The sequence below is a fragment of the Takifugu flavidus genome, chromosome 6, assembly GCF_003711565.1.
Source record: "Takifugu flavidus isolate HTHZ2018 chromosome 6, ASM371156v2, whole genome shotgun sequence".
Classification (NCBI taxonomy): domain Eukaryota; kingdom Metazoa; phylum Chordata; class Actinopteri; order Tetraodontiformes; family Tetraodontidae; genus Takifugu; species Takifugu flavidus.
The window spans coordinates 14,352,623-14,379,241 of NC_079525.1; the positions used below are offsets into that span (position 1 = coordinate 14,352,623).

The 26,619-nt window shown below is 46.3% G+C and overlaps 1 long non-coding RNA gene across 1 annotated transcript; it reads left to right on the forward strand.

Moving 5' to 3' along the window:
- Window positions 1-15,544: 15,544 nt before the first annotated feature.
- LOC130527643 (uncharacterized) lies at window positions 15,545-17,931 on the forward strand. Its single transcript, XR_008951089.1, has 3 exons — window positions 15,545-15,759; window positions 16,353-16,553; window positions 17,543-17,931. It is a non-coding gene; the product is annotated as an uncharacterized LOC130527643 (long non-coding RNA).
- Window positions 17,932-26,619: the final 8,688 nt, after the last annotated feature.

A 26,619-nucleotide genomic window follows, 5' to 3' on the forward strand; every position in this document is an offset into this window, starting at 1 on the left:
GAATTTTAAACCAAAGGGATGAAACGGCGAGAGGAAGCAGCAAGGTAAGGTGGTGTGTGGAAGTGACAGTGGGTTTAGGAATCCAGCTTTAATGGAACCACATTATTCAAATGTCCTCCAGGGCAATTCCAGCTGTTCATCCCGGGCGCTGCTGCCACACTGTAATTTTCAATTTCTTTTTCCTGCTCTTATTCTCCCTCTCCATTGCCCCGGCTCTCATTTGCCCTCTTGAAACCTCCTGTATTTTTAAAAAGTAGCTCTGACTTACCCCCTTCCCCTCCTCCCTTATTCTCTGCCTTCCCTGTAATCCCATCCACAGGCGTTGAGTGACAAACCTAATTGGAGCGCAGAGAGGGTCCGGCGGGAAACCAAACATGAAGCAAAAGAGACTCTCACTTCTATAAAGCAGCATGCAAGAGATGGTGGGAGGGAGGGAGGCAGTGACGGCCAGTCAAACACAGACAAAGTGAAAAATCTGTTGGTGTGTGTGTGTCTGTGTGTGTGTGAGAGAGACCAAGAGGTGGGGCGAGGGCTACCTTGTTTATGGCTGAAATGTCAGGTTTCTGTCTCTCCCTGTGGAATCCATCTGTCATTCTGATTAAAGATTTGTTCTTATGCTGTGTCACATTGCAGATTTTTCTGAATGCTGCTGTGCACCCTGCTGTTATTCCAGTCAAATGAAGCTATTTCAACAATACTGGAACTACATTTGTTTGGTTTGACTCTGCTGGGTGGGTCATTGGCAGCATTTTCCATCACATCTTCATAAACTAATAGTTCAGCGCATTTATTTAAACTGTTTAAAGGTTTACACATGATTTCCAGCAGTGCTTGTTGTGTTTGATAGCTCAGGACCTGATTGTAGAAGCTTAACACACAGACGCTGCCTTTTCAAGTCTTAAAATCAGTGTGTTTGATTTATCTTCTTTATATTTCATACCCTCTAATTTGTGTTTACTGACTTCAAAGAGAATAAAATGATCAAATATACCGGTTCACCGTCCCACTCGTTCCACGGGAGCTTCCTGAGACAGTCGACATCCACCGTACGGCCACGCCAACAGGCTTGTGGTTCACAGCCCTTCTTTCAGGCCAGGTCATTGAAGTGGTCTTGCCGAGGCGACACCGCATCATAGAGGTTGTGGGTTTGATGCCAACGTCGTCCCCGTGGTGCTCTGGTTTAATCCACCATCAAGGTTTGGTTGGACTGAGGACTCACCCCCTGTCTGACCTCTTAAATGTTATTAAATAACGGCAATCCAAGCAAAGCTTTGCTTCCTGTTCTTTTGCTCGCTCAGACAAAAATGTGACCATTCCTCTCAGCTGCAGCCATTAACAAGATTTTTTTTTACATTTCGTTAAGCCTCCCTGGGAGTGCTCTGTCAATCTCATTACAGGTCAGAGTGAACCCCGCGCCAGACACTTGCTAGCAATTGTGAGCGAGGTACGAAGTTTCGGTCTGAATCACCGTCAGATGTGAAACGCACTAATTGGCCGGCAAACACGGTGAGGTGTGAAAGAGAAGATGAAAATGCCATAATTACATGGCTGATTCTGCTGCTCCTATTAGATATAATTTAGATAATAATCCGAGTCTGAGTTGGTTGACGACTAAAGCCACAACCGCGTTTCATTTTCGGCAGAATTAGCACAGTTCTTATCTTTGATTGGATTTTTTGGGCTGTCCGTGCTGCTCTTTCATTACTCATTCATAAGAAGAAAGCGCTCGTCATGTTTATGAGAAATGGCCTGCAACAAGGCAACAATTAAGGAAGTCGTGAGGATCTATTTGAAGTCAAGTCCACGCACCATGTCGGCCTTAGGTGTAGTCACATCATTAAAACTGGCATCAGGGGCAAATATTTGCCATTCTCTTCCACAGCACAACGCTCTCCAAACCCTCAGAAATACCCCCCCCCCCCCGGGGCAGAGGCCGAGTCACTGAAGTCCCAGCAAAGCAGGCCACTGAAACATTGCGCACCGAGGCAGCCTGACAACAGAGAAGGGGGGCTTAAGCCAGCTAAAGTTGTTGAAAGATGAATGAAAACAGCCGTCGAATGATGTTTAATGAAATAATTAGCTGTCAAAAGGCCGGCCATGAAAGCGGTGCAAAATCTATCACAAGGAAGGGTAAAATCTCCTGGTTTATACTTAATCCGGCCTTTCAGGGACTTTCAGGATACTGGGTGGTTATTTATTTTCTTTGACCAGATTAATTGACAGGCTTGTGAAAGAGTAAATGCTGTTTGAGTTGACTGAAAAGCCACGACCCAACAGGCCAAATCTGTAGCTTAGAGACGCGGCCTGCAGCAGAACCAATGTTGGACTGAACCTCTACACGGTGCCGATTTTGTGGAGTTCCTCATACTTTTTGTGAGTGTGAAGGTTAATTGTGATGTCAAGCTTCCTTCAGTGTGGTTCGTGGACTACAGCAAAGCTTCAGGGAACGCTATTTCATATATTCTCATTCAATACTGAAGTATTAGCTTGTCCTCTGACCGGAACTTCTGCAGTTTTGGTATTTAGCTGGACAATACTGGAAGAAATTTGGAACATCCAGTGAAGAAAATCTGATTTGTTGCATCGGAACAGAGAAAGTCTTACTTCCATTGTCCCAAACTTTGTTCACAACTGTTCCCAAACTTATAGCTTTGCTTGGTAAAACGCTACCTGACCATCTGAGGATGCTTCATTTGCCCAGCAACACAACGTCCTTCCTTGAACCCGGTCCTATCTTGCCGGGCTTTGAGTGCGAGTGGGAAAATTCAAAGCCTGGGAAAGGCTCCTTTTGGCTTTTGAAGTTCCCAGACCTGTTTGCGTGAAATCAATCGTGGGTACCTTTTTTCAAATGCCTCACTTCAAAGTGATGTCCTGTCCCACCGCCGCGGCTGAGGCCTAACTCCATTTTCATCAGCAAGAGATTGATGCCTCTCGGTTCTTAAGTAAGATTCCGCTCTCTGATTACAGCTCCCCTAGTTGTGGGATTTGCTAATGGAACATAAAAATAACTGACCCTGAAACTGTCGGTGGGGGGGGTGCATTATTTAACTACTCCTGCCACGGCCTCGGGGGATAAATGGAGGAGAGAAAGGTAAGATAGGGAGAAAGGAAATGAAACAGAAGGGGGAGGACAGCGGAAGGCACGCATGACGCGCTCGAAGACACGTTTCGTAGCCGTACGTTGGAGTGAACCCTGGCGTACCTGCAGCTGAACACAAAAACAATGGATCAGCCCTGCAATGTCCTTGTCTGTGACTTCCGGCGTTACCCTGCTTGGCTTTTGTGATTCTGTAAGGGTCACGCACACCCCTCGTGTTGTTGTAATTGGTCTCCTGTGCGTGGATGTTGCTGTAGCATTCCGAGTGCCTCAAGGCTCTGGATCTCTGTGTCTGGATGTGGTGCGAACAGGTGCGATGGGAGTAGAATAAAAAGTGAAAAGGGAAAAAAACCAAAACAACAACAATAGCTGTACATAAGGGGCTCGCAGAGAACCAATCCCATCGTTGATGTACAAGTTATTTCACGTCTGTTTCATTAATTATTAACAGCAAACCGCTTTTGTGGTCCCCATAACAAAAACAGTGGCGACAAATGAAGAAAACGGAGAGAAAATGTGCCCGGCGGGAGACAGCCTTCATCTCATCAACAACAACACGAGGAAGGCTGGAGGAGCGAAACAAAAGACAATAATCTGTCTATGTGTTTTTAATTCACGCGGACCGTTTCTGTCCGGGCTCCAGAATCCGGCGGTCCTGGTTGATGTTGTGAGCGGACTTTAGGAGTCAGGAATGAGCTCCAAGCCGGTGGGAACGCTTCAATGAATGAATACAAACGCTTTCCTCTTCCTGGCTAATATCAATCATGACTTTTTTTCATCCTCCACCACGTGGGTGGAATGGAAGAAGCTTTATTCATAGATGATATTTTGAATGTCCGTCACCAACTGCATTTGCATGTGAGGCCAGTGGAGGCAGCTGTGGCTCAGCTGTTCCACTGCTCAGGAGGTGGAGGGGTTCTCACAGTCCTTGAGCAAGATTCAGTACCTGGGAACAGCTGTAGGTGTTCAGTCTGGAGGGCGTGCACGTGAGTTTGACTCTTGCATATTTAGTGAGCTGGATCGTTGATTCACATTTACAATTGAAGCGCAGTAGTAGGAGGACATTTCAAAAGCTTTCACACACACACAGACACACACACACACACAGCATGCTTCAGAACAGCAGAGCAGAGAATATCAGGTGTCCCGCAGCATATTCCACAAGTCAAAGGCTCCTTGACTGAAATCCACCTGGCACCTTCTCTTTAGCAGGAATATAAGAGAAAGCCTCGGGCTGGCCGTACAGATACATGCACGCGGCACTTTAAAAGCACAGAAGGTCGATTCACAGCATTCTGAGAGCTGACCAGTGAGTTCCTTTACTTCTTATAACAGATGATATGAAATTCATCTCTCCAATCATTAATATTCATGGCAGAAAAATGGTCAAATACACAATGAAACACGGAAAGAAAACCCACGTCCACGCAGCCCATATGAGCACCCCTGAGAAGGCGATGTTTGGAAGACCCATCAAGGCCGAGGCAAGGGAAAGGCCTGTAGGGGAAGAGTCAAATAATGAGCCAAATTTAAAAAGAAACATCCAAAAACACCAGTGCCTAGTCGGCACCCCTCCCCCTCCTGCCTCTGACTGCCTCTGCCTCTGCTGCCTTATCTTCTGACGCTCACACCCGCTCAGTTAATCTGATGGCGATGGCGGAGATCAACTCAAACGTCTGAAAGTTGCGCCGCAGCCCCGTGTTTGTGTGTCTACATGAATCCAGTCCTCAAGGCACGGCTTAATTGGAGTGTCTGAGGCCGGAGACACAACAAAGTGAAGCGCTAATGTTGGAGACGGTGAGTGAAGGGAAAGGAGAAGAGGAATTAAAAAAGCATGCTGCATGCAGCTTCAGAAGGGGGATGACTGTTTCTACTGTGTGCTTCACACGTGCACACACACGGTCGGTCAGGGCGGCGTGCCAGAGCGGGTCCACTCCTCTGATAGCCCGGGAGGTGCCTCACCGACCCATGAAACACTTTCCTCTTTGATTCTTTTGCTGTTTCAGCCATGTGATGCACGCTTCTTCCCAGCATGTGCTCGTTTAGTCTCATTGTGGTAATGGAAGTTGCTCTTTTCAAGGTGCATTGTTTCCGTAGGTCCCGCCAGCCTCGGCAAAGTTGGCTGCCAGACTAAACGCGCTTGCTACCCTGTCCTAATTGATTTGTTTGCGCGCGTTGATTGAGATGAGACGCCGCCGCAGAGTGTAAATGTTCAAATTATGAAAAGCAGACTGCATAATTACATCTCCGACTATTTCCCAACGGGAAGCTCCCAACAGAGCCGGAGTAAAGAAAGGTGGAAAAGCAGAAAGCGGGGGGGGGGGGGGGGGGGGGGGCAGGGAAATGCATTCAAACAAACTGGAGAGTAAACGGAGAGTAAACGAAGTTTGATTAAGGGGATTTCAATCACTACATGTCTCCTGGCTCCAGCACTCCGGCTGCCCTTGAGACTCCTGGATTAAATTTAAACAGTGGATTAAATTAATCCACAACCTGGGATTAGGATTATGAGTGTGGGTATTGAGAGATTTATTGCATGTTTCATAATGGATTTACAAGATTTTTACGGGTTTAAACCGGTATATTGTGATCCCCGGGGTGACGGAAAAGTACAGCAGACAAACGAAAGCGAGGCGCCGCCGACAGAGGAGTGGATTATTTTTAAACTCATCTTTCGAAGGTTTGTCCTCACGCTCCCCTGGTGCCGGAGATGAAGAGAAAAATTTCCCTGCGCAAAATGGGATCGGCGCGTCCTCGGAAAATGTGATTTATTCAAACCAATGTTTAAAGTATCGGTTTTGATTGAAATGTGACAACGGTGCCGAGGAGCCCAGGAGGGGCCGGCGGGAGTTTGTTGGTTTAAACTGGGATTTTTTTCTCTCTCTCTCTCTACAGAAAAACAAAGAAAAGTGCCAAAATGCTGCACTCACAGCTACATAACAGGTGGTCCGGCGTTCTTAGACACATATGCTCTTAGGTGGGTTCTATTCCAATCTATATCCACATTAAAGAGATTAAAGATTACGGAGGATGGCTCCAGCAGCAGCTGGGTCCAAAAGCGGAAGTCTCTCCCTCGTCCACGGTTAACAGGATTACCAGTGTGAAATATTAAATGCCACAAAGTATTTTAGCCTTTTTTTTATAAATATAAATAATCTGTATCATGTGTTTGTACCAGGTCGACTAGAGGGCAGGTGTGTCTGGTTGGCACAATCTCATGCTAAATGTATGGTAGGTATGCTATCTATCTGTTTCATCTGCAATCTGTTAGCAAAACAAGAAGTGATTTCTCCCAAGGATATATCGGCCAGTGGATGCTTCCACCGATCCTACCCGTGGCCCTTTCACTTGAAGACAGGCTAGTTCTCCTTGTTTAGAGAGCTCATGCGGTGCACGTAATAAGGTTGTGACAATGCAGCACTGCTGTGATAAAATGCCATTTCGCTGCCTCAAAGCTCAAATGCTATGTGTGACTCAGCCAATCATTCCAATGTCGATTTAGCCTCCGCTATAGATCAAGTCAGCTTATGTCATCCATGCTAACGACTGGAACTCTGGTCCCATCAACGGCCATGAGAGATTTGCAGACTATGATGAGTCCTGCTGGAAACGGGGTCTAAATCGCCTCGTTGTGTGGAACCAGCATGTTGTGATGATGCGATTACCAGCAGGTATGTGTAGTTTCATCACGTTTGCAGCAATGCTGGTGCAACCACAGCGGGAGTGAGCTCCACGCTGTAGAAGGTGGAGCACGGTAGAGATTCTGCTCCAAAACCTACTTTTTCATGATTTCGTACAAAATGGATCAAAATGTTTCAACACAAAAATGGCAAAAATGTTACGGCAACTTCTCCAGAAATTACATGTAACTGTGATTCATGTTTGTAATATCTATGTCATATCCCTTGTATTTGCTTAGTTTCTCTCCTTTTCATGTATTTTTAAGGGGTCTGTCTTGTAAAAAATAAAATAAAACCTGCTTGGAAGCCACAGCTGTCACTAGGCGAGCGCTGTTTCTGTCTTCCGTGAGGTCGGTGGAGATATATCAGCTTCTTTGATCACATGCAGACAGCCCATGTCATTCTGCTCTGCAGGAATATTAGAGACCCAGACTGCATTCCCACGATACCATCCAATTTGGTCTTTGCTCAATGCCATCTACGGCACCGAGCGGACAGCTGCGGCACAAATGTGGCAACGTGTCACCCTCTGGTCACAGCTCAGCCCCCCGTGTCAGTCCGGTTCATTTAAGTTATCAAAATACCAGAAGCTGGGCCTGTCCGAAAAGTAAAAAGGTAGCAACTCCAACTGACTGTGCCCATTACTTCCTGCTGACAGGGTCTCTGAGAAACTCTGCACTTAATTACACAGAACCTGCCACAACGGTGTAACCACACATCAGCCATCACTGGAGTCAAGCCTGCCATCGTTTGAATTTGGACTGCTGGTCAGAGAGTCCCTGCAGTTTTGGGATTAAAGGTATTCTACTTGTACTAATGGCAATGTTTGCTTTACATTAAATACCCACACTTGAGGAAAAAGAAGCATCCGTATTCTACCTGTGTTATCTTCACCTTGTTCATATGTCTCGCTAGTAACGGCATAAAGCGCGATGATCAAAGCATTCCATCCTTCAATCTTCAAACACCATCTCCCTTCTGGTGCCACGCGGGGGGAGGAGCTTAACACGAGGAGAGGTACACCCTGGAGGAGCCAGGAGAGTTTGAGGGGTTTTGTCTACTTCTATTTTTCCCTTTCTGGGTCATGGGGAGGGTATCCAGACAGGGTTCACCCCTGGACGGGTTGCCAGTTCATCGCAGGGCCATCTGTGGGCATTTGCGGATTTGATACCTTGCTCAAGGGTACCTCTGGCACGCTCCCCTACCGCCAGAACACCTTCCATATTTTGTCTACTCCGGGACTTGAACCAGAAACCCTCCACTTCTCAGCTGCCACTGCCCCAGGATAGTTTTTAAGAACCATAAAGCAACAAGGAAGAAGAAACCTCCCTTCTTGCAACTCCGCAGAACATTTATTCCTTTTTCCCTCTGCTGGTCTTCAGAGTCACGCTCTTCAGCACCCTGTCCCCTCTGATGTGCTCTGAGACAAAAGACATGGAAGAGCAAGGACGCGCTGCCGTGGTTACACGAGTGAGCTGTGTGACAAATGGAACCAGTCCCCCGTTTTCAGACAGAGCAGAGTTCACTTCTTTGACCTGCACCGGATTTCAGAGTTCAGTTTCATCCCCTCCCAAACGAGGCAGACTATCACAGGAAGCGAACCCTGGTCCGCTGAAAGTGGACTGACGAAAACACCCTAATTCTTCAGTCCAAATATGTGGTTAGCATATACCAAATTCCTTGAGCCTCTTGTGATCTGCAGAGCTGCAGTCATTTTGAAAGCACGTCCAGCTGCCTTATTAGTTACTCTCGATGAACCACCCTGACTGGAATCTTTTCTGATTCAATTTATTTAGTTCCACTGTCACAACCTTGACAGATGCCACTTTGGTTGGCTTGCTTCTGGCAGGGGGTCGCGGATCCCAGGGGAAATTACTCTGCTGTGAGTTTCACCAAAGTGAATTTGCTATGCTAACTGCAGACACTCCGCTACGTGTGGATTTGCCTCTTGCTAAGTGCTTTCCTTCAGCTGTAGCATGATACAGATGTTACTTTTCATGAAATCCACCATGGAAATATAGCCCATTTCTCTTTTAGTTGCAGGGAGCCACAGCAGAAGATAATCGCCCACCCACCCTTCTTCACAAATGTTCGTGATGGTCTTTTATCTTTCAGCCTTGAGGAAGTTTGCTTACAGTCTGTAAACACCCTTGAATTTGCCCTCAAATATCTGTACAAAAATGCGATTTCTTCCAAAAACCAGTCCTTCTCTGGTGATAGTCGACGCACTAACGCCCATGTGTTCTTTTCATATTTGTTACCTTTTTTGCCCTTCTAATTTTCCCCTACCAGAGGCATGCATTTATTTCAATAAATCATTTCAGCTTAACATATTTTCATTTTGCAGGTATGAAGTGAGCAAAACCACCGCAGGTAGACTCCTCCTCCTTTCTTTAAGCTCAGAAATCCGACTCCTACCCACGCACGGCGCTCCACGGAGACGGCTGAATGGTCTCTTCACAGAGCGGATGGAACTTGCTTAATTGGCGGCAGTTTATCATGTTACAACTTCTCTCATAAAATCAAAGAGTAGTTAACACAAATGAGTTAAGAGTCTTCAGCAGCAGGAAGATACCGAATGGATAAAGCGGACACTGGACGGAAATTGAAGGAAACTGTTGTTGTTGTTCTTTTTTTTTACTTTATTTCACATCAGCATAAATGAATATGAAACCCTCCTCGGTGAGATTCGTGGGGGTATTTTGCGTTTTTATCCACATATAATAACCATAATTAATCAGGAATATTCATACGTCGGCCTTAGAATAGAGTTTAATGGGGATTTATATGCAGATAAAACAGCTGGATAGTGACAAAATCATGTAATGAGCTGTTTTAAAGCCATTTGAAAAACGAAAGCGTCGACAAAATCCTGCGTGGGAAACAAGAAGTTGATCAGGTAGCCGCCACCGTCGTCAGTGATACGGATCAGAGCTTCAGCGGAGGACTGGATAACTGTAATTACCAAATATGTGCACGCTCTACAGCAGAGATTTAAGGCATTTTATCAGAGCTATAATACTACAGTCACCACAGCGTATTAGCTCGGTTGATTATGATTACGGCTGGTCGTCGGTGGCAAATCCGCCAAAATTATCCGGCCCTTTGTCTTTAACTCTTATGGGCAGATTTCTGGCGGTTCGGGCACATCGCGGAGTTCATTGGCACTACATTTCTTCCTCTGCTCTGTGGACATAATCCTGCTGGCTTCATCATACTGTGACCTTGAGCTCACACTGGGTCCATTTGTGGCCACGCATGGAGCAGAGTTCTCATCCAGAATATCCTGGATCGAAGACTGAGGAGAAAGTGTTTGGAGAGAAGGCTGGAGCAGACTGGGTGGCGTCTGCAGTGAAGAAGAAGCTGGGTCCAGCTAGAGGACAAGGTCCTCAGTTTGCTGGTCAAGCTACGTTGCCAAAATACAGCTTTGTTTGTGAGCGCCGGATGTTTCACGTGGGTGAAATTAGTTTGATCTACATGGCGGCTGGACTCTGTGTAGCTTTGGAAAGGATGAAAGAACATCCTGGGAATGCCTTCCGGAGGAACTTCTAAGACTGTGCCGTAGGGGGAGCCTTTACAACTTGTTTATTTCTAGTTTGGCAATTCTAAAACTCACCGAAATCGAAGTAAACTTCATAGAAAAGTTTAATAAATTATGGTAATTTCTACAACTGAAAAATATCTTTTTTTTAGCAACCTGATATTTTTTCATGTGCTCTCAATTTTTTATTTTATTTTTTTCAAATTCTTGATTTGGATTCGTGACAGACCACACGTGCGCACACACACATATACTCACATTTGTGTCCTTGTGGAGACTTCCAAAGACATAACACAATAGCAGCCCCTCATGCTAAGCCTAACCAGCCTTAACCGGAACCCTAACCTAGACCCCATTCAAACCTCACCCTTATAACCACGTCTGAACCCCTCAAACAGTTCTTGGAAGTTGTGGTGTCCAGCAAAAATATCTATATATATATGTCTTCCTTTGGTGATACACAGCGTGGCTGTCACTGGAGGGGTGTTGTATTTACTCTGGAACGTTCCCTTATTCTCTTAAAAAGCAGCATCCTGCTGGAGGTGGGGCACACACAGAGATAGAAAGAGGAATGTGTCCATCAGACGATGCGGTGCCAGGGGGAAACGGTGCCAGCAATCTTGCTAAAACTCCCACCCAAACTCCGCCCACCACACAAGCACACACGTATACAGACGGAGCTTCCTGCCAAGCAATCCTATTAAACTCTAAGTTGGGCATTTAATCTTTTAACAGGGAGGAATCCTACAGACAGACAGATTGAGAGATGGGCAGAAATATTCTTTCCCTTTTTCCTCCTCGCTCCCGTCTCCATAGTGACCGTCCTTCATGAAGCATCCTTTTGTTTGCACTCTGGGATCGATGGCCGCGGTGCTCAACGCTCAGCACTGTTAACAGTTAACACGAAGTTTAATGACACCAAACGAGCCCCGACAGTGATCGCAACAAACACAACAATAAAAAAAGGAACTTCATTTGCTTAAAAACCTCAGTTCCAAAGTAGAAAAAGTCTATCATCAAAAAGCGGAATTTGACCAGATGCGAGGCCGTGATATTTGCTTTATTAGCACCGTAGCTTCCTGCTTCTTACATCCCAGCGTTTCATTTTGGGTTTTGTTTTAGCTCAAAATAAATCTCATTAAAGGGCAGCCTGCCTCATTTGGTCTCCGTCTTAATGCCGACTCTGTCTTCAGTGACATTGTGAGGATCTTACCAGGAGCTGCATTACAATTATTAAAACAAAAGCTGTAGAATGGACTGTGAAAAAAATGGACTTAGAATCAATTCAGAGTGCACTTTAGCTTATAAGTGGGATTTAAAGGGGATAAATGCTTGCAAGGCTGAGTTATTTGGGTAGATTATAGGAATTAGGACCAGACAGTGGAAAAAAATCTGTTTATTGTTTGTTGTTTTTTTGGAAACACGGTTGAGTTTTTAAATGGCACCACCACAGCTTTCACATGTTCCAAAATAGCGGTGGAGGCTCGGTCTGTTGGGAGCTGAGAAGCGGAGGGTTCTGCTAGTAGGGAAGGTGCCAGAACACCTTTAGAGCACTGCCGAGGTGCCCTTGAGCAAGGTACTGAACCCACAAATGCTCATATGGGGCCCTGTGATGAACTCATCCAGGGGGGACCTGCCTTTTCCTGTTGTGGACCCTCCCCGAGTTTTTAAATGTAGTTTCCCAGCTGCTGGAACACAGTGGTGCCACTGGAGGCAAGACTGGGATCGGCTAAGGTGGGAAGTCTGTTGCCTTCTCCAAAAATCCCCAACTGTGATTAAAGATTTCTGCCTCCAACACGCTTCTTTCCCACCGACTCTGCTTGTTTTTTTTCCCAATCAAATTGTTTCGGAATTAAATGCATATTCCTGAAAATGTCATTACTTTCAAGGTCAGCTAGAACAGAACAGAGGCGACTAACCAGCTACTCCACAAATGGGGAGTAAACACACTCCTTATTCTCCTTCCTGCGTCAGATTCAACATTTCAATGGTTTGTACCCGGTTTGTACTTTGCCGAGTGCCACACTTTAACTTAACGGTTGTTTTTATTCATCCATTCTAGCAGAAGTGGAGCAGCCTAGATATCTGTTCCCCAGTTACTTCAACTTCTTTCCATCCTCAGTGTCCTCAAGTACTCTGAGGTCCTCTGGGAGATTTTACCCCTCCAGCGTGTCTTGGCTGTATCCACGGAACTCCTCCCAATCAGTCAGACCCATGAAATCTCAACAGGGAGTGGTGACCAGGACGCACACCATCCACACTTCCTCTGGCTCTCTCTGTGCAGAAGAAGCGTCAAAAGCGTCGCAATCATTTAGATTTCCCTTTATTACTTAAAGAGAGGCCTAATTTCACTCTCTAACGGAGCCATAATCTTGAAACTGATGGAAGGATGGGCGATATTAGATATGTTTTAACTATTTCCCCCAAACATCCAACTTTTAGAAGCCCGCAGATATTTTAGAATATTATTTTATTCATTTTTTTTTTATTTCTTTTGAAAGGGAGATTTGGGGAGATTACGATCTCCCTTGAAAGGATTCGGAGATCAATCACAGCCGCCGGCATCTCAGCACACAGAGACTCATAGTTACATCGCTTCTGTCTTTCCCTCCACCCAGAGACACACATGCACACACAAACACCAGCTTCTATTCAGAAGTAATGAAGGCCCGTGTTTGACAGGGTTGACGCAAGTGCGCTGAAACAGAGCGTGAAGGTCATGCGGATGCTGGGAGAGCCCAGGCTGCACATTACTGAAGTGACAGTCTCGTTCTGCGTCTCTACATTTACACGCAGCGCTCGCTCCGCGCGCCCAGAAACGGGCAGTGATCACACGCGCACACGGTGCACGGTTGATGGATGCTGTTTGGGTTGGAGAGGAAGTATCCTGTTGTTTCCAAGTAAGCACTTTCTGCTCACTGCTCATTGCCAGGAGCAATGGTCAGTGAAGAGGGCCGCTGATCTCTTTCCCCCTGACGGGAGGAGAGGAGGACTTAATGGTGGACTCTGGGTGCTTACTATTGTCCTCAAGCCATGTTTGCTGACTGGATTTGTTCATTTAAAAAAAGACTCTTACGTAGTAATTTGATATGGATGGGTTTTACATTACTATGGGTTTGAAGAAGGAAGCAGCTCCATCTATACCTGGAGAAGCTGGGAGCACCAGATCATCCCAGTAGACTGCTGGCTTCCTGCTGGTTCCACGGGACCCCCCACCTGCTGTGGAGCCGGCCCCCTGTCCAGGTAAGGGAGGCTGAAACTCTCCCTACTTTTAAGGTCAAGCTGAAAACCTTCATTCTAGTCAGTAATTCAATGACGACAGTAGTTTTTCCAGCTAAGCTAAAGCTCACTGTTAGAACAGGATGAGGTCACCCGTGCCATCACCTTCCTCGTACAGCCACAGGCCGAGGCTGAGGGGGCACAGAAACAGCGTCCAATTACAGCTTTTTCCCCACCTCATTCTTTATGTTTGCACCTCTTCCTCTCTTCTCCCTTAAGTTAGAACTGGAAATACCGATGGCCGAATCTGAGTCACAATGACTGGAACTGCATCCAATAAGATGCAGAAATATGAGTAAAAGAATTAAAATGAGCAAATATATAGTAAAGAGTTTCTTTGCCCTTCTGCGTCTCTGTGCGAGGAGCTCAGTGATGCTCCGACAGGCACGTCGGATTCGGCCGAGAGCTTCCAAACACCTGCAAGTCCTCCTGCTGCCCACCCAACTTTTATCACCCCATCACGACTGCAGCCTTGAAAACAAGCGTCCTCCCTTCCCAGAAGGAGTGACCCGACCGTTTCCCCCGTTTCTGCTGGCATTTAAAGCAGCCTCTGCTTTAAGTGTTGCTCCTCTAGTTCCCCTGCCTCTTGACCTGCTGTCCACCACCTGACACCTGAGTCAAGAACCTCGGCTTCAGTAAACCATCACTGAGAAGGTCAGCCTAGTCTGGACTTCCATTTCAAACCACTGGACAGCTTTCACTTGTTTCAAGTGAGAATAAATGATCACTTGGTTCCAAACCTACATCTCCCACAGAGCAGAGGGGGTCATAAAACCATACAAGTGTGAACTTTATGACCCATAAAGATCGGCTGACGTTGCTGATTTGACAGTTCAGAGTTCAGAGAATCTCCAGAAATGAAGTTTTCGATATGGAATCATCAGGAAATGGGAAAAGAACCTGTCAAAAGGCCAAAAGAGATGATCCCTGAATAAACTTTAGATGTGTTTATATTTTCATTATTCGGAAAATGTATTCCAAACAGATTTTAGAATGTAGTTATGAAAAATGGACCGATATCATTTACATAATCCCTCTTTTCATTTCCTCAACTTAATCACCAATATTTCTTTTCATGATCTAATTTAGACACATTTCCTGGCTGATGAGTGAATTACCGCTTTATTGGCTTGTCGGCAACACCCGGGTCCTCCCTAACTGTCATCACTGTGTCGCTCGCTAACCTCTGCTCGCGGTGCGTTGCTAACGTCTGGCTCGACACCCCGCCGTGTCCCACGGCACCTGGCTGTAATTACGCCACATTTACAATGACACCGCGGCTGCTACGGCCTGTCTTAATGGCAGAGGGCAGCCGAAGGAACCTCAAATTAAAACCAAAACATATTTGGCCGGGGCGCTCCTGGCGTGTGCCTCACGCTCGGAACGTCTGCGAAGACAAAGTCACGAGCATTTGACACCCGCTGATGAATGGGGAGTTGTGCACCACGCAGCGATAATCACCAGAATGTCAGCAGTTAGCTGCTGTTTTTCCTGCGCGGCGGGGGAGAGGCCCTGTAGGTCTGAAAGGTTTAGCAGCATCTACAGACACCAGCCACAGCCTCCTGCGGAGAGACCCAGTCAGCCCCTCACTCAGTCCTCACTGCTTAGCAGCCAACTGACATCAAGCAGCCCGAGTTAAGCTGAACATCGGACAGGAGCGAGACGCCTCCGCAGCCTCCGCGGCTTTAGACAGCTATTCTGACATTGTCTGCCACACCTAACTGCAGCCGAGACAGGTGGGAGCAACCCCCAGTGTGTACACATGCACCCACACGTGCATGTAAACGTGCATCTTTGTGGTCTTGTTTACAGAGCTTTGCTGTCAACACGTCTTCATCGCTATTTTTTTTATCCCCTCACTGTTCTCCAGCTCCGCGGCTAAGCCAGCGTGAGGCGCAGGCACGCTGTGCAGGTTTCATCCCTCAGCTTAGAGGTGACTGTTTATGTTCCTGTATGTGTTTTTGTGTGCGGGGGATCGAGCACCTGCGCGAGGAGCCGAATACGTCGCCCGCGAAAACGCCGTTTTCATCTTTTCTGTGTGCGCGGCCTTGAATTTGCTGCCATTTTCCATACTGGCGCGTGACGGCGGGCAGTGAATGTGTGTGTGCGTGCGTGCACGTGTGCACGTGCGCCTTTCGACAGGCTGATCCCGAGCTTATATGGTGAGTGGCAGCCACAACCATTCAGAAGTGCTCCCTTTGGGGCATAATGCATGGAATAAAAACAGGCTTAGGGGCACATCAATTCCACAGGCTTAAACAGAACAGTGACTTTTATGTGTGTGTGTGTGTGTGTGTGTGTGTGTTCTACTTTTAGACCAATTTGGGGTCCTGTCATAATGGCCACATTGAACCAAATGTCATAGCAAAGCAGGTGGATTTAAAGGGGATTAGAGCCTTTAAATATGGTTTTGGCAGATGACAAAATGTTACAAGGAAATGACTCAGATCCTCCAATAAATATCAGCGACTCATGAATAAATTTGATAGTATCAAAGTTTGCTTTTTTCCCTCTTGCTTTCTTCCGAGATGAATCCATCGACAGCAGCTATAAAAAGAGTGTTTAGAGTCCTCAAAGATGAGGGATCGTTCTGTCCTTTTCTACATTCCCTCTGCTCCATTAGCGTAAGCAGAACGCCAGGCATATAGTATTAATATTTAAGACTCGCTGTTCACATTAGGGAGAAAAATGAAATGACATTTGAGAGGCTTCTGTTTGTTTTCTGGGTTACCAAAAAGCCATTTCAATGTTTCAGAAGCAGAAAACGCCGCCTGCGGAGACTTTGTGGAAGGAAAACAAGCGCATGAGCCCAAAGCCAAGACAACATGGAGACATGAAACAATTTCCGCTCCCGGTTCCCCCTCCTTCCTCCCGTGGTGAATCCTATATATCACGTGAGCTGTGTGTGTAACAGCTCGGCCATCTTACGCCTCAAACGGAGAAGAGACTCATTGGGGTAAGCTGACCCGACTCACTTGCACCAAATTGAAATCCCATAAAGCATTCGTTTTTCGAGAACATCATCATTATTTCATTTTCCCTGGCAAGTGAACAGCACAATTTTGTTTGATTACAAGCCGTGCGCTCATGCATTATGAACCACGGAGCGCTTTCGCTACATTGAGACTCGTCGTGAGGCGCCGGGACAAACCGTATCGGCATTCATGAGGCCGTGCAGCTTGTTTGATGATAATTTCTCATTTCGCCAGATTAAACAGCATATTTTGGATAAAGGACTCGGCGTGGTGTTCAGAGTGAATGGAGGAGAAGGAGGGGGCGACAGGCTGTAGGTGAAAAGAAGTAGCACTTTTCAGACGCTCGCTTTAGCTGCATTATGAACCCTTTCTTTGATCTTTGGGAAATTTAATTACACAGAGGACAATGCTTGCCTGAATGTGCATGCATGCATGTGTGTGTGTGTGTGTGCATTTCTGGGAAGGGGGGGGGCCGAGCGCTCGTCCCTCAGCATCCAGACACCAGACAGAGCTCCGTCCAGAATGGCAGTCAGAACGTTGGTTCCATGTGAACGATCAAAGAGCTCGGTGGCTCGGCGCTCCAACCACCGAGGGATTTACAGTCCCCATGATGAGCGGGGAGAGAGAATTAAGCGGACGGGCTGGAGAGAAGAAAGGGGGGAAGAGGCAGACAAGGGCTATGCAAAAATGAAAGCCAGGGAGGAGAAGAAAGAAAAGGGGGGAAACTGAAAGGAGAATTGCTAAGCATGGCTGAAAGGAGGCGAGAAAGCGGGAATGAGAAATGAGAAACAGATGGAGAAAAAAGGCACTGAGGGAGATCGAGATGAAGCCGAGGAAGCAGAGGAAAGCACCATTAGAGCAAAAATGAATAGAGAATTAAGAACCTTGGGGCTGGGAGCTTCTAAGAAGCTGAGGAGATGATTGCAAAATATCTCATCTGGCCTCTCTCGATGTTCCTCCTGTGTTCCAGGGATACAGAGCAGATTTGAGAGGGAGCGTGGCCCAACAGGAGTGGTGGCCAAAAGACCCGAGACTTCAAACATTTCTGGAATGTTTGATCCTTCTCCGTTTTTTTCCCCACCCATCTTTTTGTCACTTCCTCTCCCCGCTGACCCGTCCAGCTCTTGTTCTGTCTAACAGCCACCTTCCGTATCTCCGTGTGATTCACCATCTAAAGCCGCAGTAACAAAAGAGCTCAGGTATTTCCCATCCCATCAAAATTCCTTCCATCCTGCGCCGAAACAAGCCGAGTTTTTTAACAACTATATTGATCTTGCTAAGCTGTGCCATTAAAGCTGTTTTATTAAACGCATTCTTCATCAATAAAACCAAGGAGAACTTTACAGAACTGCCCTGGAACCTTGTCTTCCCGAATGTTTCTGGGTATTTTCTTTTCCATCTGGATAAATACAAGATTTGAAACAGAAACCCCCAGAAAATCCTCCTAAACTCTCCACAACGGCGCTAGATTATTGGCCCTTAGCACCGGATCTCCAGCGCAGCTCCAGGAGGTCTTTTTATCAGATACAAGCTCTTCCTCATCCCAGCGAAGATTAAAACCGCTCGATAGATCCAAGAACTAAAGCGGCTCCGGATTTCAGCATCTGATCTGTTGAGAGCTGTGAATCTGTGTCTGACACACACACACACACACACACACACACACACACACACACACTAAACTTATTACATGCTATTTTTTAAAGCGATGGCATCACATAACCCGCCCTTCATCCATTTCTTGGGTTATTTTCCACATCAGACTACACAGTGTTTGAATAAACTGAAATCCTCTCAGGTTTACCTCAATTCGTCGGATGAGGAGATCAAGGGTGCCGAGGAACGCGCGCTCTGAAAAAGTTCAGTCGCCGACTCCCTCCTCTCCGGGCTGAAATGACTGTTACCGTCACAGCTCTGTTGTGCAGCGGTGTGAACGCGACCTCCAGCTGGTGCCGTGTTTACAGTAACAACCCCTTTTTCAGGGTGGTGCTCAAAACCGTTTTCACATCTGAGTTCGAGCAGCTGGCGAACATTGTTCAGTCAGAGTTGAATCTGTCAAAAACACACAAAGAACAAGGCCGCTGTGGCGTTAGCGCTGCTGCTGGTTTCTGTGGCTTTTTTAGGTTGAGCGGGCTCGTTCTGCGGTGTAAACGGTTGTAACTGAACCGGTACACAGATTAAAGAATGGCAGATATTATAAGATAATAAACACTTCAGTTTCTCTTTTCTTTATAAGAGTTAATCAGAGATAACGCGGATCAGCCCTGTGATGACTGACTTTAGTGATTTAATAAAGCTATATAAGACTATAAAAGTCAGTATTATAGGATACCTAGAAACATAGAAAAGCCTCCCCACAGTACACACACACACACACACACACACACACACACGAGGCAGTCTCAGAGCAAAATCACCTGAAGAAGTGACGGATATTATTGGCGTAAGAGTTGATCCAGAGACGAGTGGCGGGGGGGAGCCAGCCTGAACACCAACAAAGCATTACGAAATCTGTTAAAAATGGTTTAAACACCTCCGTAAGTGCTCGGTGATGTTGCACAGTGGCCTTCAGCAAATCAAAACTATGCCCTGCAAAAAAAAATGAAAAAAAGCCTGTTGACGCTTGTGATGCTCCACTTAAAGGGAGAGAACCTCATGCTAAACAACAGAGCTGAGCCCAGAGAAGTTTGTCACAGCACGGAGCGAAGATGAAAACCTTCAAATGAGCGCATTATTTAAATATTAAGGCAAACTAAGGGAGGTCTGAAGGTAGATGGAGCCCTGACCTATTTAAGTGACGTCTAACGACAGATCAGACGTGAGCTCCTTCCATGTGGAGCCTGAGCGTTGCCGTTTTGTTTGGATGTTGGGGTTGAGTGTTTGCACATGGGGCGGAAAGTGCGGGATGTGAAATTATTTATGGATTTGCTCGGCCGTTGGTGTATCCCCCGGCCGGCTCGCAACTGGAAGCCAACAAACAAAACAACAAACCAACAAAAAAAAACAACTTCTCCAGCAAACTGAGGCGGGAGCAAATCCCAGGCAGCGCTTCTCCCACACGAAATCTGGATAAAATGCTAAAACTTCGCAGATGTATCGCCTTTACTACGATTTTCAATCATTCGATTCAAGAGCCACACGTGTCTGGGCCCTGCTGAGAGCGTCTGGAGGCAAACCTGTCACACACAACATCATAAGCATAATCACAGAGCTCAAAGCTGGCGTGTATGAAACAAAACACCCACTCCCTCACACCCACTGCACCCTCTGGCTCTGTCAGCGCGTGACATCGATGTGCAGACTAGAAGTCTATCCGGCTGCAGCACACGCAGGCGGGAACGTCTTCATACCCTTCGGATATCACCCAGCCATATACTTTCCTGGCTAACGCTCCGTAAAAGCAACGCGCTCTGCCCGGTTTGGGGGGGACGCTGGTGTCATCCTCCGTGAATCGCCCGCCTTCGCCGGCCCACCTTGTGGGAGCTGGTGAAACGCGCTGGCTACTTCAACGGAGACAAACAGTCCATATTTCTCCAATTTCTGCAGGATTGAGCTTTAGCTGGAACGTTTTTAACCTTGTAGCGTGAATTCTGAACAATCCCCGAATGAAATTGGCTCTCTGAGAATGTATTAAGCCTGATGTGAAGAGGCTAGCAAGCAGCGCTAACTCTCTTGTCGGAGAAACGCGTGTGTGCGGGCGTATGTTTTCCTTGACACACGGTAAGCTGTGACTGTATCCTTTCTGGCTAAATATTTCATAACACAGAGAGATGCTAAGCACGTGCGTGTTCAGAGACGTGATAGACAGACAGAAACGTGGAAGGAAAATAAGTTTGTTATTTGTTCGACTTGGCAGAGAGCTGTCAGAGTACAAAATCGCCCAGTCTTTCTCTCCTTCCCAAGACGAGGACAAGCTTAATGAATTAAGATCCGGCTCAAGCTCGCTTCCTGCAGCGCGCGTTGTGTGAACGTGCATGGAGGCTTTAGCCCGGCGAACCAAGCGTTTGTGGGTCGTTAAATCGATACGAAGGCCGCCGTTTACTCTCAGAGTCTCGTTAAGCGGACTGACCTCTTCATCGAGACTCTGAATTCTCTTTATTTCAGGTATGGAAACCAAAATCCTACGTGGCCCATTAGTGCGGCGATAAAATTCCGAACAATGGCTGCAGAAGGCAAATTAGCAAACAATGTGCTGTTCCCCCGTAGTCTGAGCGATGACAGGAGTACAAGGCGGACTAATCCATCTTAGGCAGGTCAGATTCCTGCCTCTGGTCTTATCTTCCCCGAACACACTATCAGACAAATTAGCAATGGGTCCACTTAAGTGTGTGCGCAAACTGCCGAGCGTAATCTGGAATGCGAGCGTGCGTTTAGTGGTGGCATCCGCTCATCGTTCGCGCCGTCTCCCGATGTTATTTATGGCCGTTTAAATGATCCCCGACACCTCTCATTTGTTCAGACAGCTCGAATTGGCTTTCTGTCCAAACAAAGAATGGGAGAAAAAGGGGAGCGCTGGGGCAGGAGGAGCGGGGAAAACAGAAGGGGAGACGGGGGGATTGGGGAGGGTGGCTTGGCAAACAGGCGAGGGTGTGAGAAGGGGGGGGGGCTCAGAAGAGTGTTGGGTAAAGGGAAGGTTCAAGTGGAGGGAGTGGGTAGGCAAAACCAAAGGGGAGCAGAGACAAGAGTCAAGGAGGATGATCGGGATTTTAGCATAAAGCGTTCCAGGAAGAAGAGGAAGTCAGTGAGGGACGAGCGCAGCGGCCATTTCCTGTGGGGTCAAAGCAAATTAGGCTGGGAAAAAAACAGAGTCCAAGATGAACCAGCAATCTAATTACATCCGTCTGTTTAAATGCATTTAGCTGTGCGTTTGATTTTTTTTTTACAAGTGGAAATTGATCTTTACGTGTACACGCGTGTGTGCCGGGAACGGGAAATAAAGGCAAGTGTCTACCTGCAGATGGGTGACGTGCGCTGCTCCTTTTGAGAGCCGAGAAAATGATGAAAAGCTCAGCAACACAACAAGAGATGTGATGATTTGAATGGTAGACTAGTTACACAGTGACAAAAGGTTTGGGCTATAGAAACATCCAGAGAGTTTAATCTTATATGTTTACTTTGTTTACAGAATGACTGCAGAGGTCTGCTTAAGGGGTTCAGACTTGGATATAACCCATAATAACCCACACTGTACCGTAGACCCACTGGACCACAAACACCCCATTTCTAACATCTGTTTTGGTTTTCAATGGTGCTTTTTTATCAAAATGCTTGAAAAAAGTAGCAGATTATAGTCCCACAATTACAGTAAACATGACAGTTTTTACTGAATAATAGAATTTGGCCGTATTTTGGCCCATTTCTATTCATCTTCTTTTCATCAGTCATTTCTCCTTTGAATGTAATAAAGCTGCCTTTGGTCCTAAAGAACATAAAGCTGTTTGGAGTTTTGCGTGCCGGCGATCCAGGTCACTTCCTGTGCAGTCACATGACTAAGCCACCTTCACATTTTTTTAGCTTTCTGAAAAGAACCAATAAAAAGGGGATTCTGTTCTTGCACAGCAGCGCAGCAGATTCCAGCCATGCTTCCCCTGCGAGGCTCCGCAGGGTTTCACGCCAAACGTTTGTCTCGTGATACTTTTAACCTTCATTTGGTTTCCACTTGAATTACCGGCCCCCCTGAGCAATTCATATTTCCTTCAGCTGTGAAATTATCAATCCCCGTCGCAACAACGGTAAACACCACCAATGCAAACCAAAGATTTGTTTCTTTCCTTCAAGGTCGGGCCGAGGGCGCGCGCCTTCGTCTTCTTCGCTATACGTCCGATTATTTTCTATGGTTTTCCTTTTGAAAACACGGAACACGTCGAGCTTGATTCATTTCCAGAGACCTTTTTCCTCACCCCAGCCGAAGACCAAACTCGTGAGCCAGGCGCTAATTATTAACACGGTGAGAGAAGTGGGAAATATACAGTATGTATATGCGTAGCAGTGACCTCCGCCGACACGTGGATTTGTCTTTGTGATGGATCGGCTGCAGCCAGAGTACGAAGATGCAATAAGTGGCACAGTTAAAGAGCTGGGGGGGGATTTATCTGCAGAGGTGGTGAATAAGCTGAAGATAAATGGGTTAAACAGATGCTATTCTTTGAAGGTAAATGGATAAAAATCCAGGAAATATTTAACTGGGTCAAAAAGAAGGGGGGGGCAGGTTCCAACAGCTTTTAATAGTAGGAAAATGAATGTTGGGGCTCTTGTTTGCCCAAATCTCCGTGGTCTTCACCATTAATGGTATAAAGAACAAGGTGTTTAATGTCACACTGTCAGTATATATCGTAAATGACCTGTTTTCTTTTTCCTTTTTGGTGTTTTGCTTCAAAATGACTGGAAGGTGGGCCCACCTGCTCGTCCTTCCTGCTGACCTCAGAACCTTGTTCCACCTCCTCTGACAGATCCTGGGGTTTGCTCTCACCTTCTACCTGAGAGTTCAGGAGCCTCCAGGGGTGCTGGACATGTGCTCCAGTTCTTCTCTGGGTAGATGAAGGCTCGTCGGACTACTACAGAACCTTGGTCCAAATGATTGTCCATGATGTCAGGTTGACGGAAGCCTAACTGATATATTTCATTATAAAATGATTTGCTCTGGATGTGTGAGTACAACAAAAGTGACACATTTCAATATAAATGTCTTAATATTACAGCAAAAACCATATTCCAGGATCAGAAAGTTACTTTGACAACTGCAGCAACCACCTCTGGGCTCGAATGATGCCATGGAAACGCTGTGAAGTCTGATATTTTGGGGTTTCTGTTGATATTCATGAACTGCGGAGCTTGAAAAGAAGCACATGTGTATGAACTTCTTAAATTCCACCTTATGGCCGCCTTTGATAGGTTCATCGCGTTATTGGAGAGAAAATGGGAACAAGTGAAGGACAAAAAGTCCACCGCGGCCCCGCCGCTGCTCCAGCAATCAATTCGGCTGTAATTACCACCGACGACATCTGTCAGAGATCCGTATCTTATCTGAACCATTTGATAATAGAGTTTATCAGGAGAAATGACTGGTGAGATCTTTACCACGTCAAGGATACACAAGGATATTTGAGGACACACTCCCACAAAAACAATAGCTTATCTATACAATAACTATTAGATAACAGAGACGACATTGTCGGAAGTTTAAAGAGCGAGAGGAAATACTTCACCTGTAACTACACTGCGATAAAGTACTAAATCAATCAAGAAAAGATGTAATATAATGATAAATAATGGCTATGACTTTTATACAGGCCATAAAAGAATGGATGGATGGATTGGTTAATTACAGTTTAATATATAGGCGCAGTAACAATGTAAAATGTGTTTAAGTCACACGCTAATAACAAAACCAATCAAGCTCATTTTTGTGCAGGTCCATAAAAAACATCAGTGAATAACGCTTCATTGGCGAGACATTAAAAACCAATGGAAACGATCGCTGGGCCTCCGACGTGACGCGTAGAGGACATGTAAACATCTCCAACACGCATTCCTGCCGGATGCAGGGGGGGGGGGGGCTCAACCACAGCTGCAGAACAGCTGTTCCTTCATGTCTAATTGGCTTTAACAGTCAGTCATTACACCACTGAGCATAATGCAAAGCACAGGACGTGAACAAAAAGGATATTTTCCATCCTGAAACACGCTCTGGATTCCACTTCCATTCTCTTGAATGTTTCCAGCGAGAGCTCTGCTGTCCTCGTTCTCCGTTTGATCCTTGACGTTTGTCATTTTGAAGGCGCGATCCTGAAATTCCAGCATTTAAAGGAGAAAAAAAAGAAATTACAAAAATGAGTCCTGTTTTCATGTTCATCAAAGATGATGGGGTCTCGCCGGGTTACACCTGTAGCATTGAGCCGAGGTGAACAAACGCCTCAATCCCATCATGAAACGCATACGGGCGCACATTGGGCGGAGTCACGGGAGGGTTTTCCGAAGAAATTCAGTCACTGATGCAACGAAAATAAACAAAAAAGACGCTAAACCAACATCACAGCTGCCCAGATGGGTTGCCAGTTCATTGCAGGGCCCTATGTGAGCATTTTTGAGTTTGGTGCTCTGCTCAAGGGCACCTCGGCAGTGCTCTGAAGGTGTTCTAGCACCTCCCCCCTGCAACCAGAACACCTTCCATGTTTTGTCTGTACTGGGGAGTGAACCAGGAACCCTCTGCTTCTCAGCCCAGGCCGGAACAGACCGAGCTCCTGCCGCCCTTTTTTAATCTGTTTCTAAGGAATCACATATTTGTCGCCGCTCCTGTGGCGTCTCACGTTGGTTCCTAAAATCCAAATCCCGTTTGGAGTGGCCACTGTGGATCTGGGTGTTTACAAGGGTGGAAACAGATGTGCGAGCGCGTTGCTAAAACATTAACGACGTCCCAAAATGACCGTTAACACGTGAAGCCTGTTAAACGTCCGTCCTCCCGTCCGACCCCGGCGAAGCTGCACTTCCCTCTTTTTGACTTTCTGAATTTTAGGATGAGACGCTTGAATGTGTCCTTCAAGGCTCCGCGTCCTTCTCTCCTTCCTCTCATCTCTCACCAAATTTGTTTTGGTCACACTTTTTTTTCCTTCTTTTCTCCCCACTGTTCTCATTTTCTTTTGTTTGCCCCCTTTGGCTGCTGGGAGATTGACAATGAGAATAAATCTGCTGTCACGAAGGAAAGATCGTCCCATGTGCATTTTGATGAGCGTGCAGTTTGCTAGGAGGCAAAAGTGTGAACATTTCTGCTCTCCGCGTGTTTGGAACAGGGGGTGACAGGGACTGGGATGGAGAGCAGAGGGTTGGGCAGGGTCGGGATCCTCTGGTATGTCTGGTGACGTGGGCCGTTAGCCTGACGGGAATAAACGAGAAATAAACTACGGGGGCTTTAAACTCTGCACTTTCCTCAGGCCAGATAGAGTTGGCTTGTGACCAAGTTCGGTCAAAAATTAGTTATTACAAAAGAATCTCCAGTTCCACAGGTTTATTACTCATCGACCTTTTCATTAACTAAAGTTGGAGAAGACAACGGTCCTGGAGACACTTAACAGAAGCGGAAGATGCTCTGAAAGCCCGGAAAAATTCTGAAGTTGGGATTTGATGTCAAGACCTCATTTTAAAAAGAGCGGCGATCAAATTCTGTTGCCAAGCAACTAATTTCAAAGAAAGGAGAAGACGGAGAATAACGGAACAAAATGTTCCAGCGAGAGCGATTCCCTCGCAGCTTTCATCCCTCCCAAGAATTGTCTTCCTTTTGCCTTTGGCGTCACGCCACATATCACATCAAGAGTTTGGACACACAACCACTGATCCGGCGTCAACCAGAATTAACAAAGGTTTATTTCTAGGTCAGCTACTCAAACATCACTTTGCCACCACTGTAAAGTCATAGAAAATAGGTTTGAAATAAACTTGAAGGAGCCTAAAAAAGGGGGCCAGCGATGTCAGAGAGGAGGCTAATTCAGATGGAAACACCATCAGAGGTCACAGAGGTCAGAGAGAGAAGCAGCGGCGAGCTCATTAACAAACCGGTGCCATCAGAAGCCACACAGGAAGTCGATTTAATGAGACCATTATTGATGTCAAAACCACTACTGGCGTGATATTGGGAACCGTTTGAAATGAAGCGTCCTGAGATAAGTGTCGGAGCAACAGATGGCTCACCTTGGAACATGAATGTCTACATGACTTCAGTCTCCCTCACCAACTTTCTTTGTGCTGCCTGGTCAGAAAAGTATGATTTCCCTTCGGTCTCCTGTGGTTCCAACTGCAGCCGACAATCTGCTGCGCAAATAAATGCTCGGAGAAGACAAACATGCTTTGTGTGACAAGGAGATTAAGATGGAGGTAACATCATTTTCCAAATGCCTTATAAATCTTCAGCCACTTGCAGTAGTGCGCCGCACCGCCGCAGACATGCTTTATACTCTCCATTATACTGATTAATTGAATGTTTGCCTATATCTAATGAGCTGGATTGCTCCGGGGAGTATTTGTTTATCTCTTTTTCCCTCTTCTTCTCTTTTTGGT